This window comes from Dermacentor albipictus, unplaced genomic scaffold (genome assembly GCF_038994185.2).
Source record: "Dermacentor albipictus isolate Rhodes 1998 colony unplaced genomic scaffold, USDA_Dalb.pri_finalv2 scaffold_14, whole genome shotgun sequence".
In the NCBI taxonomy this organism is placed as follows: domain Eukaryota; kingdom Metazoa; phylum Arthropoda; class Arachnida; order Ixodida; family Ixodidae; genus Dermacentor; species Dermacentor albipictus.
In genome coordinates, this window is record NW_027225568.1 from 10,337,777 (window position 1) to 10,354,122 (window position 16,346).

Genomic DNA, 16,346 nt, shown 5'->3' on the forward strand with positions numbered 1-16,346 from the left:
TGTACGGTGGTTCTGCGAGCAATTGGAAGACGTTATGGGTGGCCTTCGGACCGGTGGCATCACGACGCAAGGCAAGGTGCTTTGTGCTCTCCGTTCGCGACGGGGAGCTTCCAAAGATCCATTGGCAGCGAAGAATTTGTATCCATAGGGCTGGCTTCCGTGAGCGAGACCATTCGCGCAGTTGCGGAAACAATAACCGGGATGCGCCGGCAACAGGGTTGGGTGAGCTTCCCGTTGACAACGGCCGGCAAGCCTAGTGCAAAGGCGGCCTTTACGGATCGCGGCCGCATTCCCGGTGTAGTGGCCTGGGCCGCTATTTTGTAGCGATGCCTTATGCCTTATTCTATGCTATTCTTATCATCCACCACACACGGCGGCCTGATCCCGTTGATAGTGGGGGCAGACCGTCGCTCTGACCACTGGCTTAGCGCAAAAAGCCTGAAAAAGCATAGAATCGGAAAAGGCATCGCTACAAAATACCGGCCCTGTGTCGACGGGACGCTCTTGGGTCAGCGCGCGCGATGTCCGCACAAGGTACGGATGGCCCTCTATGAACGCGACCAACAGTTCGCGTTGGTGCGGCGACACGTGCGGGTCAAGTCTTAGATTTTTGTTCGACGATATAACGATTCGCAGTCGATGAACAATGATCGCCAATTGAACTGCGCGCTCCTGCCAATTTGTTTTGGCGTGTGCGATACCACCTAGCGGACTAAACCAAAATATATGCCGCTTAAATTAGTTTTCTTCTCTCACATCACATTTCCGACGCAGATTACATGTTGCAACAGAAAGTGTTTTTTTCTTATATTACGTGTTTAATTATTAAAGCATCACAAACATTCTGCACGTAATATATTGTCCCCGATCGAAGCCCAAACTGGTGACGCAAACTTCCGGGGCTGGGCTCGCTCGTTTATTGGCTGTGCTCTCCCTCCCGTTCTCACAAATCTTGCGGACGGCCCACTTTGTGACGTAGCAGCCAGACCGAACGAACGGAAAAGCGAGCTGTTTGCGCGATCGCACCCCATGTGTACACAAAATCTCGCAACAAGATATTTAAGTATACGTATAAGTCTCCAATGAGTCTATGCATGTGGGAAAAAGTAAGTGTATGTAATGCGTCAAACAAGGCAAATAAACATGTTGCACAATCATAGATTCACAGAATCCTAGATTTCGCCCCCATTCCATCCACTCCCCCCGATGTATTGCGCGCGATGGAAGGCGGCGCGCTTCCTCCCCGCTTTTCTCCTTTGCGCACGCAAGACTGAGCCACCATCGTAGGCTCACCCATTCCACCTCCCCTCCTACTCTTTCACTCGCACATACAGCATCACCCTTGCACTTTATACGAAACATGAGGGCGACGGCGACAGCAGGAATGCGCCTGGAGTGTCCATATAATTGCTTTCGCAATAATATAATAAACGTATCCGGTAACTGAAGCGTCCCGTCGCCCATTACTTTCCGCAATAGAAGTATCAAAATCGAACTTTCACCATGCGACAATTCGCTGCGCCGCAACAATGTATTTTTTTTCTGTGGGGCGGAGGCACCGAAATGAAAAAAAAAACGCATAGGAAAGTATGTTGGCCAGAATCGAATGCCTACATCGGGCACCTAATGGGGCTACGGAATTAATACCGAAGAAAACATGAGACGCTTGGCCCACTGAGAACTATACGCATACTGCTCAGTATCCTACACCGGCGAAACAAGACTTTCCGGAAAGGTTCCGTTCAAGGAACGCGGTGCAATCCTTCGAGTCCCCACAGTGATGGCGGCGAGCGACCATTCTTTTTTTTTCTCGTCTGCTAGCCAGAAAGCTTCCAAAACTCTGTCAGGTGAAAATCCACTCGGCCAGAGCAAACCGAACGCCCACCGAAGTGCACCGCGCAGTGGTCGGGGCCATACGTGAAAAATATAAGCGCTCTGGCTCACTCTGGCAGCCCGCGGGTAGGGTAGCGAGAACAGAAAAAAAATTGAAGAGGCTCAATGTGTCCTCGGCGAATAAAAGTAAAAGTAGAAAAAATAAATAAGAACGTAGTTACTTTGGCTGGCTTTAGCGTCTTGACATGGATGTTCTGTCGCAGGTTTAAAAAAAATGTTATTTTTTTATGTGACATGACGGCACAAATGAACCACCCCAACGCATCGTCTCAGTGAACCTCGCTGCGTGCTTTGTCAACTCGTCTGCTAGTGTGTTGATTTGGCTTGTCTCGTTGTATGTTCCGATGTAAGACTTTAGAAAAGTCAATGGACCTTTGGCGTCAAATGTTTATAACAACATTAAACCCACAAAGTTCCACAATTGAAAATTTAAAGCACAACTTTGGAAATGTCAATGCACGTTTCACATCAAGAGGTTATGAGATTTATACCCATAAAGTTTCGCAATTAATATCCATGCGCTCCATAGATTCCGTGGCTTCAGTGAGATGCCGCGGCGAACCCGCTCACCATCAAAGCGCCCTTGAAACTTTGTGCTCGGATGGCACTGCTTGGCGTTATGTGACTGTCGGTGTATGGGCGTTGCCACGAAATCCAGCCCGAGTTCGCAATCTTCGCAGTTAAATGTCTTTTCGAGCGTCAAAAAGACATTCTTGACAAAATCCAGAGTGATTTCCGGCGCCGGGGGTCGCTTTGGTCGGCGGTGCATGGACAGCACGAAAACATTTCGGGGGGGGGGGGGGGCTCAAGCCCCATAAGCCCCCCCCCCCCCCCTGGCTACGCCCCTGTCTACCGGCGATGCCCATACCGGGAGATGGAACTCAGGGATTCGCCGTTAACGCGACGCGACCACAGATTGGCGAACGACCTCGCGATATCGCCGACAACCTCGCCGCCACTCAGTGGAACCCTCGACGACCGTTCCGTTCGCCGTCACCAGGCCGCTACCTGTCGCCGCAGTGCCGACCATACACCGGCCCAGCCCGGGGCCGCTCTGCGAGCCCATATCCGGAAAACTAAAAGCAGCAACCGATGGAGGTGCGGTTGCTGTTTTATTTATTTTTATTTTATTGCAAGAAACCCCTAAAGGCCCTCACAACGAGGGTATTACATAGGGGGTGACAAAAATTCTACAAGCAACCCAGAGAAGCGTATTCAAGGAACAGGCAAAGAATTAAAAAAAAACAGAACAACAACACTCAATGAGACATAATGAAAAAAAAACGCAACGTAGTAAACAGAACACAAAAAATGTATATATATTAAAAATCAAACACATTGTGGTAATGGAACAAAACTAGAAAAAAAGCTACTCATCACATTCATTTTTTAGAAGTTCATGAAACTTGGACGAATTCATTTCAGTTGCGATTGAGGCAGGCAGCTGGTTCCACTCAATAATTGTTTTGGGTATGAATGATTTCGCAAAAGATGAAGTGCGGCAAATGATGCGTTTGATCTTGAAAGGATGGTCACGGCGTGGAAAGACCGCCGATGGTGATTGAAAGAAATCGTCATGAAGCAACGGATGATGGTAAATTTTGTGAAAAAGTGTTAAGCGAGCAAGTTTGCGACGATGGGAAAGGTTATCAAGACCAGCACGAGCCTTTAACAATGTGACGCTAGTGAAACGTGAGTAATCTGAAAAAATGAAACGAGCAGCACGGTTCTGCAGGGATTCGATGTTATCTATGAGGTAGGTTTGATCCGGGTCCCATATGGCTGAAGCGTACTCGATTTTCGGACGGATTAGGGTGATATAAGCAAGTTTACGCACAGGCGCTGGAGCGTGTCGAAGGTTACGTTTTAAGAGGCCAAGAGAACGGTTAGCAGCTGCTAAAATCAGATCGATGTGATAGTTCCAGGTTAAGTCGGACTGAAGGTGAACCCCTAAATATTTGTAAGTAGAAGCTGTCTCAACTGTTACGTGATTAATAGTGTATGCAGTTGGGATGCGGGAAGAGTTTCTTGTAAAGGAGACCAGCTTTAGCCACGATGAACACCAAGTGTTAATTGAATCGAGGTCAGTTTGTAAAAATTGGTGGTCAGTTTCATATTTAATGGCTCGGTACACAACACAGTCGTCCGCGAACAGTCTGATTTGGGAAGATACACAATTGGGTAGGTCATTAATAAATATTAGAAAGAGCAGGGGACCAAGCACGCTCCCCTGGGGTACACCGGATGTGACTTGAGCCATCAAAGAGTTAGAACCATTAACAGCTGTGAACTGTACGCGAGATGAGAGGAAGTCTTTAATCCATGCTAAAACCTGAGGGTGAACATTGAGATGCGATAACTTGAGTAGTAGTCTATGGTGGGGGACCCGATCAAATGCCTTAGAAAAATCGAGAAACAAAGCGTCGACTTGAAACCCGGCGTCTACTAAAGTAAATAAGTCGTTAGTAAATCCAGCAAGCTGAGTGTCGCAAGAAAATCCCTTGCGAAAACCGTGCTGATTTTTATATATGATGTTGTGATCTTCAAGATAATTAATGATATGGGTGTGTATGACATGTTCAAGGAGCTTTGAGAAGGTGCAAGTCAGTGAAATGGGTCTAAAGTTTAGGGGATCAGAGCGGCTGCCAGATTTGAAAATTGGGATTATTTTAGCTACTCGCCAGTCATGAAGGATGCAGCCAGATGATAAAGACTGAGAAAAAAGTGCGGAAAGGACTTGAAAAATACTCTGAGATATATTTCGAAGAATTTTGTAGTTAAACCAAGCGGGTCGGTGCTTGTAGTATCTTTAAGGTTATTTAATAAAGAAAGAATACGACCATCACTTATAACTATAGAGGGCATGGAATAATCGTGAAGTGAACTGAGTGCTAAAGAAGGGGTAATGACTTCATGAGTGAAAGGATCTTCGTCGAACTGACGAAGATCCTCCGCTGCCGACGAAGACGACGAAGAGACCATGGGCCGTATAACGTAAAACTATTCCAATATGTTTCTATTCCAATCTTCTGACGTCAAATTTGCGTAACCACCAACGCAAGCACCAGGCGGTCACCCGCAGGGTTGTCTGAACAGACCAATCAAATGCTCTGCTCGTTCATAGGAGGTCACTTTTGTTTGCTTGAAAAACGAATAACATAGCCTACACTGAGCGGCTTGTCGTATCTAATTGGCTGACAAGAGGCGAGGAGAACGCTCAAGTGGAGAGGGATTCGATGGGGCCGAGCCACTGCACTGAAAGTCGATAACCGGATGAAGAGGATGGTGCCGGCGTCTACGATTGGTCCGCTTTCCCTTACTTAGCTTGCGGTAACTGGTCGAAAATTGCGGCGGCATGCAACGGAAGCTCAAGAATGACGCTAAAACGGACCCTCAGCAAAGAAGAGTTGGCAGAATGAGGGGGTAAACGTGCTGAAAGTGCTCGAAAACATTGCATGGCCATGCAAGAAATTTCATTATACGCAAATACACCCATGCTCTCCGGCAGGTGCGAGTAGCCAGCGTCTGAGTGATCGGCGGCAGCCATCTTCTATTCCTTTCGGAACGGGGGAGCCTGCGGCTATTCCGAAGAAAATTCAGTTTTGTTCGGCATATTAATGCATCTTTATCGCATACACGTCACTTTGACGCGGTGAGTTGTCGCGGTTTTGTGACGTCGCCTGACAGGCAGGTGAGGTGGGTGCAGCACGAAAACGTTTTACCAATTGCCGAAGGCTAATGGCGAAAAGGGGTCGAATCAGAAATAACTGTTTTTCTTTTTTCTGTCAAATCATGCATAATCAGTGTGTACACATCATATCAGATGGGGAGGTATCGCTGTTTTCGTGACGTCGCGTGACAGACAGGTGAAGTGGGAGTGGTCGAAAAAAGTTTTTGACCATTGGTGGAGGGCTGATAGCAGAATTGGAATAGAAAAGTTTGGAATAGTTTTACGTTATAGCGCCCCATCTCGCCGACTTAACATCACGCCGCCGTCCCGACGAAGTCGGGAAGCCAAACTACACAGACGAAAGACAACTTGACGACGCGACGTTAAAGCTTCAGTTCAACACGATGCAACCGTGATCCGACGCCAAGATCTAACAGAAAGGCCAGACAAAGAACCACCGACCTCGACGTGCTTCTCGACGGCCACGCAGTTACCGCCTTAGTGGACACAGGGGCCGATTAGTCCGTAATTAGTCCGTAATTAGACACAATGCAGCCCAGTAGAAGAAAGTTAAAACTGCATGGGAAGGGCCTCCAATTCGAACCGCTGGAAGACACCTCATTACGCCGACTGGAATCTGCACGGCAAGAATTACCGTTCATCACCGCACTTAGCCTGCCACCTTCGTTATCCTCCAACAGTGTTCACGAAAAGTCATTCTCGGCATGGACTTCCTTAACCAACACGGCGCAATTATCGACCTCAAGTCGAAATCGATAACGCTCTCGGAAGACCAAGCGATACCGCCGGAGAGGTCTCCTCGTCACCGCGCCTTGAGTGTGCTCGAAGATCAAGTGAGCATCCCGCCTCGCTCCAGCATTGTTATCTCGGTCGGCATCAAAACACCTGCTGACGTAGAAGACGTCATCGAAGGCGACCAACGTCCATTGCTCGATCGCGAAATTTGCGTCGCAAGAGGAATCGCTCGACTGCATGGAGGAAGCACGAAAGTGTTGCTGACAAACTTCAGCCAGGAGTTCAAGCACATCAACAAGGGCACGACGATCGCATACATCGAAGAAATTCTGGAAACCAGCAATGCGTTTGTACTCTCGGATTCTGCCGCATGTACCCCGACGACTGTAGTTCCCGAACCAGACTTCGACATAAATTCAAGTCTCCCCATGATTAAGCAACAACAGCTCAGAAGTTTACTTCGACGATACGAAGAGTGCTTCTCAACGTCATCAAGGATTCGACAAACGCCAGTCGCAAAGCGTCACACAATAACCCAAGAATGTGCTCGACCTCTTCGCCAGAGCCCTTATCGAATTTCTACGCGAGATCGTGAGGCTATAAGGCACCAAATCGACGAAATGCTGCGCGACGACATCATCCAGCCGTCAAAAAGCCCGTGGGCATCTCCTGTAGTCTTGGTGAAAAAAAATGGCGGAACCCTACGTTTCTGCGTCGATTATCGTCGTCTGAACAAGATCACGAAGAAGGACGTATACCCCCTCCCACGAATAGGCGACGCATTAGATCGGCTCTGCAACGCTAAATACTTCTCGTCGATGGACCTCAAGTCTGGCAATTGGCAAAGAGAAGTCGACGAAAGAAATCGCGAAAAGACCGCCTTCATCACCCCAGACGGCCTCTACGAGTTCAACGTTATGCCATTCGGACTGTGCTCGGCGCCTGCAACGTTCCAGCGCGTGATGAACACGGTTTTAGCAGGATTCAAGTGGCAGACCTGTCTCGTATACTTGGATGACGTCGTCGTCTTCGCCGGAAATTTCGACGATCACCTTAGGCGGCTTGCAACAGTACTAGAGGCCATCAGGTCATCAGGACTTACTCTGAATCCGGAAAAGTGCCGCTTCGCTTACGAGGAGCTTCTATTTCTAGGCCACGTCATCAGCATATCTGGAGTCCGCCCCGACCCGCGGAAGACAGCTGCTATCGCAAAGTTCCCGCAGCCCATCGACAAGAAGGCAGTGCGTAGATTCCTTGGCCTGTGTGCCTACGACAGGCGCTTTGTCAAGGACTTTTCACGCATCGCCGAGCCGCTAACAGATCTAACCAAATGTGATGTCGAATTCAAGTGGGAAACGCCGCAGGCCGATGCATTTGAAGAACTCAAACGACGCATGCAGTCGCCACCGGTACTTGCACTCTTCGACTAGGACGCGGATACCGAAATTCATACTGACGCCAGTAGCCTAGTCCTCGGTGCCGTCCTAGTCCAGAGGAAAGACGGACTTGAACGGGTGATATGCTAGCCGGTCGCTGTCAAAAGCGGAAGGCAATTATTCTACGACTAAGAAGCAATATCTCGCCATCATTTGGGCTACAACAAAATTCCACCCTTACCTATATGGGAGACCATTCAAAGTGGTCAGCGACCATCACGCGCTGTGTTGGCTAGCTAACATAAGGACCCTTCAGGACGGCTGGCGCGGTGGAGCCTCAGACTACAAGAATACGACATCATTGTAACCTACAAGTCCGGACGAAAACACTCAGATGCCGATTGCCCATCACGCGCCCCCACTGACCCGCCGCCGCAAGATAACGAGGTTGACGAAGCCTTGTTAAGAATGGCGAGCTGCAATGCATGGTTGCCACCCAGTTACGACCGGGGAACAAGACGCGCATCCCCCACTCTCCGTCGCTTCGGCTAGGATGCGTTCGATGAAGCGGGCTTTGTGCTGACACCACCGCCATCCTCTAGCCTAATCGCCGTTGTGACGGAACGAGTTCGGCGGCCGAGCTATTCTGCCCGAGCTCCCCAGCGCGGACGTGATCTGCTACGCGTGCACGAGCTGCCGCGGGAAAGCCGTTTTTTGTTGCTTCCCACGCGCCTTCCGGGACGCAGGACGGCGCGTGGGAACATCGCGGCAATGGGACATCGTAGGCAATGCAGCTGAAAGGGCCGTTTGCATTGTACTCAGGCTCCCACCATACCACTGCGAATTTAATTCTATCGAGCTCGTGTGCATAAAGGTGAAAAATTGCTTCACAGGGGACGACAGAGACGTCAAGCCGTCCACAGTCGAAGACGTCTTGAGTGAAAAAATCAAGCACGTAACGGCGGAAGACTGGAGGAAAAACATTCAGCGCGTGATGGACCTGGAGGCAAAGTTCAGGCTTGGTACGTCTGGAAGCGATAGCACCCAACCCATCATCATCCAACTGCGTGAAGATGACAGTGAATAAAGCGACTCCGACTGCGAGCTGTCCGGCATTGAGCCACTCATTGAAACGTAACAGCTTCTTATTAACGAAAGAACAGCCTTTATAAGGGCTACCAAAATATTTCCGCTGGGTTCGCAGCAGCCAAGCATTCTCCCGTGACATCTCAAATAAATAAGCAGTTCATTTGGTGACATATTCCTTTTAGTGGTAACCCAATTCTGAAAAAGGAACGTCCTGCATGGATGGTGCTCAATATAAGTATTGGCATGGAAACGTGCTGAAATGCTGGAAAATCTGAATGCAAACACAAATGTTAACACTGAATAACTATGTAGGGCCCAAAACACTCATTCGAGCGGCCACTGTCCAGCTTCACACGAAAAAGCAGTAGTCAGCGTGAAAGTGACAGCCACTCTTAGCAGCCTGCACGCCAAAGCACATTGTGCTTTGCATGCAGTTATGCTGCCCCTACTGTTTTTTTCAGCCCGTTGAGATGAATAATGCCAATGTCAGAAGACCAAAAATACTCTATTGGGCAGCCACCTACGAGTATGACGGGCCCTGTGATGAGATAACAGTCGTTGCGGCACGCTTGAAAGGCACTTTTAGCATCTGCACTTCAAAGCGCAGCCATGTCGTAGCCATTCTAGCTGAAACAGCAGCAGTCAACGCGAAATTGACCGCCAATTTTAGCGGTTTGCATGCAGAAGCACATTCATGTGCTGGCATTCTTTATTGTGGTTGTATGGCTCAGGCAAGTAATATGGATAAGAGAACAATTATCAAACATCATTAGCTTAGTGAGGCCCAAAATACTCATTCGGGTAAATATTAATAGCACTAGTCGAGGACACGCTTGAAAGGCACCATTCGCAGTCTGCACGTCAAAGCGCAGTCAAGCCGTCGCTACTGTTGGTGAAGCGGCAGCAATTAACGCGAAAATTAAAGCAACTGTTGGCAGTTTGCATGCAAACAGACATTCATGTAGTGGCACTGTTTATTTTGGTTACCTGGCCCAGGCAAATAATGCAAATAAGAGAAATTTATCGAACATCATTAGCTTAGTTAGGCCGAAAATACTCAGTCGGGTAGCTATAATTAGCAGTGGCCGAGGGCACGCTTGAAAGGCACTGTTTGCAGTCTGCACACCAAATCACAGTCATGCCGCAGCCATTGTTGTATTTGTTTATCTGACCGGGCAAGTAACACCAATGTAAGCACAATTATTCACCCTGAGTAGCTCTGCTAGCATTGTCTGTACTAAAAAATGCTGAGTGAATTTGAATGTGTTTTGTTGAGGCAATTATTGAATTCACCAGCCATTGGCGTAGCGATCGACGGCCAGGTCTAGACAATGATATTTGTGAAGTAATAGACGGTGTAAGTTGCAATAGCTCTCAGTGCACAGCTTTGCCGGCCGGGCTCCATTCACTGAAGAATGTCTTTGCAACGGCGAAAGCGTCAGACGGGAAATGACGCCCCACTGCACAATGTTACCATCATATGTGATGGGCGGCGAAACCATCTGTTTACTAAGACTGAATGCATGAAAAATGCAACAGCATAACAAGGTGTTGTTTCGCAATATGCAGCCTTTCATGTGCACTTCTGGGGAGCTGCCCCATGCACTGATGCATAAACATGAACAGAGGTAAGAGGCAAAGTTACTGTGCAACCCACGTGACGCTTTTAAGATATTGTATCTCTAAACCTTTGCGTTTTCATAGGCGATCAGAATCACATTGCAGCAACAACACAAGAAGCAAAGACAGAAAACACAGTGAGCAGGCAGGTTGAGAACACGAGGTAGACCAGTGAGACGGGCTTTAATGAGATGGAAGAGGCTAGCGCTGCAGTGTACAGGCGTTAGTGCTTTGAATGAGATTGGCTAATGAAAATGTGTAAAGACTTTGCTGAAAAAAAAAACTACCAAAAAGAAATGCTAACATAAAATAAAAGGACAGAAATAGGAGTAAGCGCAAACACGCATGGAAGCAGGCACGTATTCACACACAAACGCGAAAACAAAGGAAAACTCAAATGTAAAGAAATGTGGGAAATACAAAAAAAACTGACAAACGCAAGAAAATATACACACATTTACGAACAGACGCGGCCAGAGGTGTTATAAGAATGGGTTCACAAGCTTCTGGGCCTACCTTCTCATATGTTTTTTTTTTAACCACTCTCTTAACACTGTCATCACGAGAATCGAAAGGCAGCGCGAAGCTATTTTGTGGGGAACCATATTGAGTGCTGGCAACACAACTTATGTGTGACTGTGCCACAGCATGCATTCTACAGCTTGCGCACGCGGTAAGCACTGGTGGAAAGCAATCAATCGACGGTGCTACACAGCGCTCGATCATCGCCCTTAGACGCTCGGCTATCTCACTGCTGACAATGATCGTTCACGCTAAGTTCACGGCGACAAATCTGCGTTGGAGCCTTCTTTTGCAAATATTTTCTGTTGAGACACTCGTACGTTTGTTTCCAGCGCGCATGCTTTTCTCATTTCTCCTGAGAATGGTTTTGCTCCATCACTTCACCCCGCCCGACGGGAAACGCAGCAACACCGTACACGAACACACCAGCCGCTGACAGTAGGCACCAGACTTTGGCAAACTTTTCTCGTCGTAACTCGTAATTTCATGAAGTACAAGTCCTGAAAAGGAACGGCGATATGCTAACTCGGGAGATTCTTGAGACATCTGAGAATAAGTAAAACAGGTGCGTAATGTGTAAGCACACTGTCGGTGGCCTTGACAAGAAAGGAAGTCACCTTTCTGAGACAGCCTCAGATATATAAGAGAAGAGATATGGCGAAGAAATAAATAAGAGACGGAATTTCAATAAAGAAATCAGTTGACAGTGCAGCTGCGGACTCGTCTAGTCGTTCCTTCTGTGTCGATGTTGCTTAAGTTCTGCTGCTACAATCCTCGCAGAATAACCAACTAGCCCAGTTAAACACCCTTTCGTCAATATATGACATTCTGCTGGCTACTGGAGCATGTAGTGTATATGTAAGGGTCGAAACCATTATTTCAAGCGGTTGATATTGTATAGGGATGTGCGAATATTTGCAACTTTTTAATTATGCATCGAATAGTACCCTATTCGATTCGGTGGTCACTTTTTGTAAATGTGGATATTTTTTTTCATGCGCTTAGCTTATTTCAAATTGCCAACCTCACCCACATAAACACTAAATTGCAGAAAAGTACGATAAATTTTCACCATGACAGGCGTGCTATAGCCATAAAACATTACTACTTGCGTAGTGGAGCAGGCTAGGTTACTCAGTCAGCCACACTTTACAGGCTCTACAGGGATCATTTGCATCCTCTGAAGAGCCCTGTGCATGAGAATAATGTACTTGTTTGCTCGTATGCTCTGTGTGTTTTTTAAATACAATACTTAGTAAGGTACTATACTATTATAGAAACTTGCTAACTTCAAAAACACAGGGATGTAAACATCAGTTTATGTTAGTTATGATAATGGCTATTGATTTTTAGAAAAGTATTCAATTCAATTTGCTTCTGGCACCATGCTATTCGTTCCCGAAAATCCTTATTTGCTCACCTCTAGTATTGCATCTTTTTTGTGCTGTCTTTCACATGTGCCTTGCAAACAAGACTCACATAAATGTGCACTGAGAGCATATTACATATAATTAAAGAAAATTTCGCAGAGGGCTAGTTGGTTCGACATGACATGGTTGCGCAAAGTGACAAAGGCACTGGACTTAGGAGAGCAAAACAATTTAGGACACCTGAGTGCAAACTAACAGCTCTGTTATTTTTCGGAAAATGAGACCTTCATATAGCCTACTCGCATGTTCAGGGATGTTCTTCCCAGTCTAACCACGCCATCTATTGTCAGTCATTAAGCTAATCTCTTTGCTGAGTGATATAGATGACACATGGGGTCACCTTGATGTAGGTTTCCATGACTTCTTTTTCTTTGGTTACTACATTTCAGCAAGATCCCCATCCTGTGGAAGACACGGCATGAAGCGCAATGTATAGCAAGGTCTCTGGGTGCTTGTATCAGGCTGCAGTTGTATAGATGGTCGCACGGTCAATCATTTACGCATCTGCCTGTTTGGCCCATGTAATCGTCCCCACGTGTCAAAGGTATCTTGTAGACCACGCCTTGCGTGCATTCAGTCAAACCTTTAACGTGGTTTATACTGCATGCATTCAGGGTATTCCTTTTGCTGGTCATTCCGTTTACTTTTGCGCACATTTCCTTTATCTTTTGTCGTGCTGTGAGGACCACTCGTTCGATGTGTTAAACTGAGCGAACGAGTTCAGCAAAAGATGAGAGCGAAGGCAGCATGCAGTGGGAGATTAAAAAAGCGGCAAGTGAGAAGAGTCATGAGGAGGAAAGTGGAGAGGAAGGTGCAGCAGAACCACGAGGCAGAAAGCAGAGGAGTGCATGGCAAAAGTGGGAGAATAAAAGCGAAGTGCGGTGACGGTAGCTACGAGATGGTGCCAGAGTAGCACGCAATGTCTGGGAGGTTTGTTGACGGTGGCTTCTGTGAATCACGCCCACACGTCACCCATGCACTGCCTCACGAGATCTCCAGATTAGCAAGGCAGTGGCGCCACACTTCGCTCCATTTGCAACATGCCACACGAGACCGATTGTCCATACCAGCGAAATGACAACACACGTAGAGCTGCAGAAAAATTTCCTATTAGGGAGTATCATAATCGTCTGTGATGTTTTTCTGTCAATTGCATTTGCTCTGAAGTGATAAGCATTGTAGAAGCATCGATGGTCGCTTATGCTCTTATGCCTCTCAGTATAGCTATTATATCAAAGCAGCTTCCTTGCTTTGTACATGTTTGTTTCCAGATCTTTCACTGCACATTTTACACTTCATGAAGACGGGAGGCTAAGGAAAATCTTAGAAGCTCCACGTATTGCAATTACTCATTTTGTGCTAGGTGTCATGTACTGTAGCGTAAGCTATGAAAATGCTCCTTATGCAATTTCTTGCCCATATGGCGACAGCAAAACACCTGCTCTGCCACTGCCCAACTGTCGTCGCATATCTGCACACGTGTACATGTGTGATAGCGCTTCCGTTTCTGTCACGCGGGTCATATTGCGCTCACACCACCCTCGCTCACTATGTCTATATAATCGCTGGCCGCCAAACTGTAGCGTGATTTTTGTCCTTATATTCCATGGCTGTCATTCTGCCACGTTAAGTTGATGCCATGCAATAAAACATGTTTCAAGTTCACTCTGCCTCTTCGTTCACGGAAGCCTTGGAAAACGACACCAACCTTTCACGCTAACAATGTGTTCTGTGAGCTGTACTCCATCTCAGTTGTTCCTTGCCGCACTCGGCAAGCTGCAGGGCTCCTTAGTTAATAGGAAGGCTGAATGCCCCTCAAGCTGTGTTCATCGCACCGCACCGTCTGCTCGGTGTCTGCTTTCCATCCTGTCAGTACATGCTCCGTGGTTGGAGGATGGAAGAAAAAAATGGTTTAACGCCATAAGCATAAGCTTTGTTTACGCGCATGCGACAGTGGAGTTTCGCTTCACCTGTACACTTTCCCTCCATTTACCTTGCAGCCACCTTAACAAACAGCAAGGATAAACGCCCTCACAAATGTTCACTTGCGGCAGAGCGTCTGCTCGGCGTCTACTTGCTGGAATGAATGCAGTTTAGAAAATAATCTAAAGCTCTATTTTACTGACTGCAGCATTTATCATGGGTGCGAAGAGGGTGTTGCGACAAAATGCCTGTGTGCAAATGCAAGGAAATGCACTAGGATGCTGATCAAAAGTTTTGTAGGTGGATTGTGTAAAACCACAATTACATACAGGAGTGACATATGACACTGGTCATAACTTAAAGCAAAGGTTCATGGGCTACACCTATGACGCATAATTTTACATTTAGGCAATGGCATTTACGGAACGCAGAAGCGCAAATGAAAAGCAGGCCTCGTTATAGGCCAGTCTTTTCTCGTTGTGCATGTCTAAATAACGGAACCTTAATGCAGCCATTTAAAGGAGCACTGACACAAAAATTTGAAGTCGAGATAACTTGTGAGATCGATTTAGTTGGTCACACACACATCGTCTATAAAATATCAGCGGCGAATATCGCTTAGGACATATTTAAAATCAATTTTAAAATACGTGTGTGCAGCCAACCGCAAAACAGAGCACCTCGCGACATTGACATCAACCGGCATTGCAAATAACCAAGAAAACGCCACGTCATGTGGCTACGTCACGAATTTTCGTTGGCTGCCATGCGGCTTACATGTGCTCTTCTCCTCTGTTGTTGCTTGTTCTAGCTGTTGTACTTGTAGTGGGACGCTCTCCGTGTCGCTGCAACTGCAGTTTTTGTCGTGTCCATCGGGATATTTCCCACACTGTCAGCTTGACTGTGCTGCCACAACGTTCAACACCGATATGTTGTGTCTTACCATTGATTGTGGCCGATGCGAGGGTTTTGTTGAGGCTCGTCCTCACCATCGCCGGCCGCAATATCTGATTCACTAAGTGATTGGCCACGTCTAAAGCGCGAGACAGATGGCGCGATTTTCCGTGCGGTCTGTAGTACGGCGCGTCGTGTGCGACTTGCCGCATGCGGCGACTCGGGACACATGGTACGGGTGAGTGAGTGGCGGCCAGAACAGGCGCCCCTGCGTGGAAATTCGGAATGCTGCGCAACTTCGAACAGAAAGTGAAAGCAACCGCATTTGCACAGCTATCTTGTTTGAAACAAACGATGACAATATAAACACGTATATGCGAGCACTGCAGCCATGTTTCCGCTAGGGCGCGTTAGCAGTATCGGATCCGTTGACAGCCGCCGATGGCCAGGAGCCGGCAGGCATAGCTCGCAGGGCCATCGAATCCGACCCCGGTTGCGCTTGCGACACGATCGCTTACAGGTCGTATAACGAAGCGCCTATGTTAGTCGGCACAATGTGTACATGCACAGTTATGTCACGCATAAATTGCAGCACATTTGATTTCATTGGCGCCGCCAGAAGCGAACGAGCATGCCAAGCGAGCTTCCGATCGCTGGGAGACGATGTAGGCCTAGCTCGCCGGCCGTCTATCCGGGGCCTAGAATCCTTGCGATGCGTCCGCAGCTCGTTATAAAGTGCCTAAATTCATGAGCACAATCAATGCCTGAACATTTCTGTTTGTCTTAAGTGAAAATACGGTTTGTTTTCCGGTGCCGTTAGTAGCGATGAGTAAACAGGCCAGTCAGGCGACCCGCTTCGTATACAGACGATTGCTGGCGCGTCTGCGCTTACCGCGTCCGAGTAGAAATCACGCCAACGAGTTACTGTTTCGCACAACGTTTTATAACTCGCACTCTTTGGAGGTCACTTATTCTAGAAGTTATATGGTGTCAGAAACAAATTGTAGCCCATTTATGTGCCGCCGTCAGCGGCGAAAGAGGCCCGTGTTTCGATCAGGCAGAGAAAAAAAAAACAGTCATGGTCAGAGTGGCGAGGTGCCCGCTCGCCGGCCCCGCCCCGCAGGGTCTACCACGTGGCCATGACGTTCACGCTACCGGCACTGTCATTGGCTG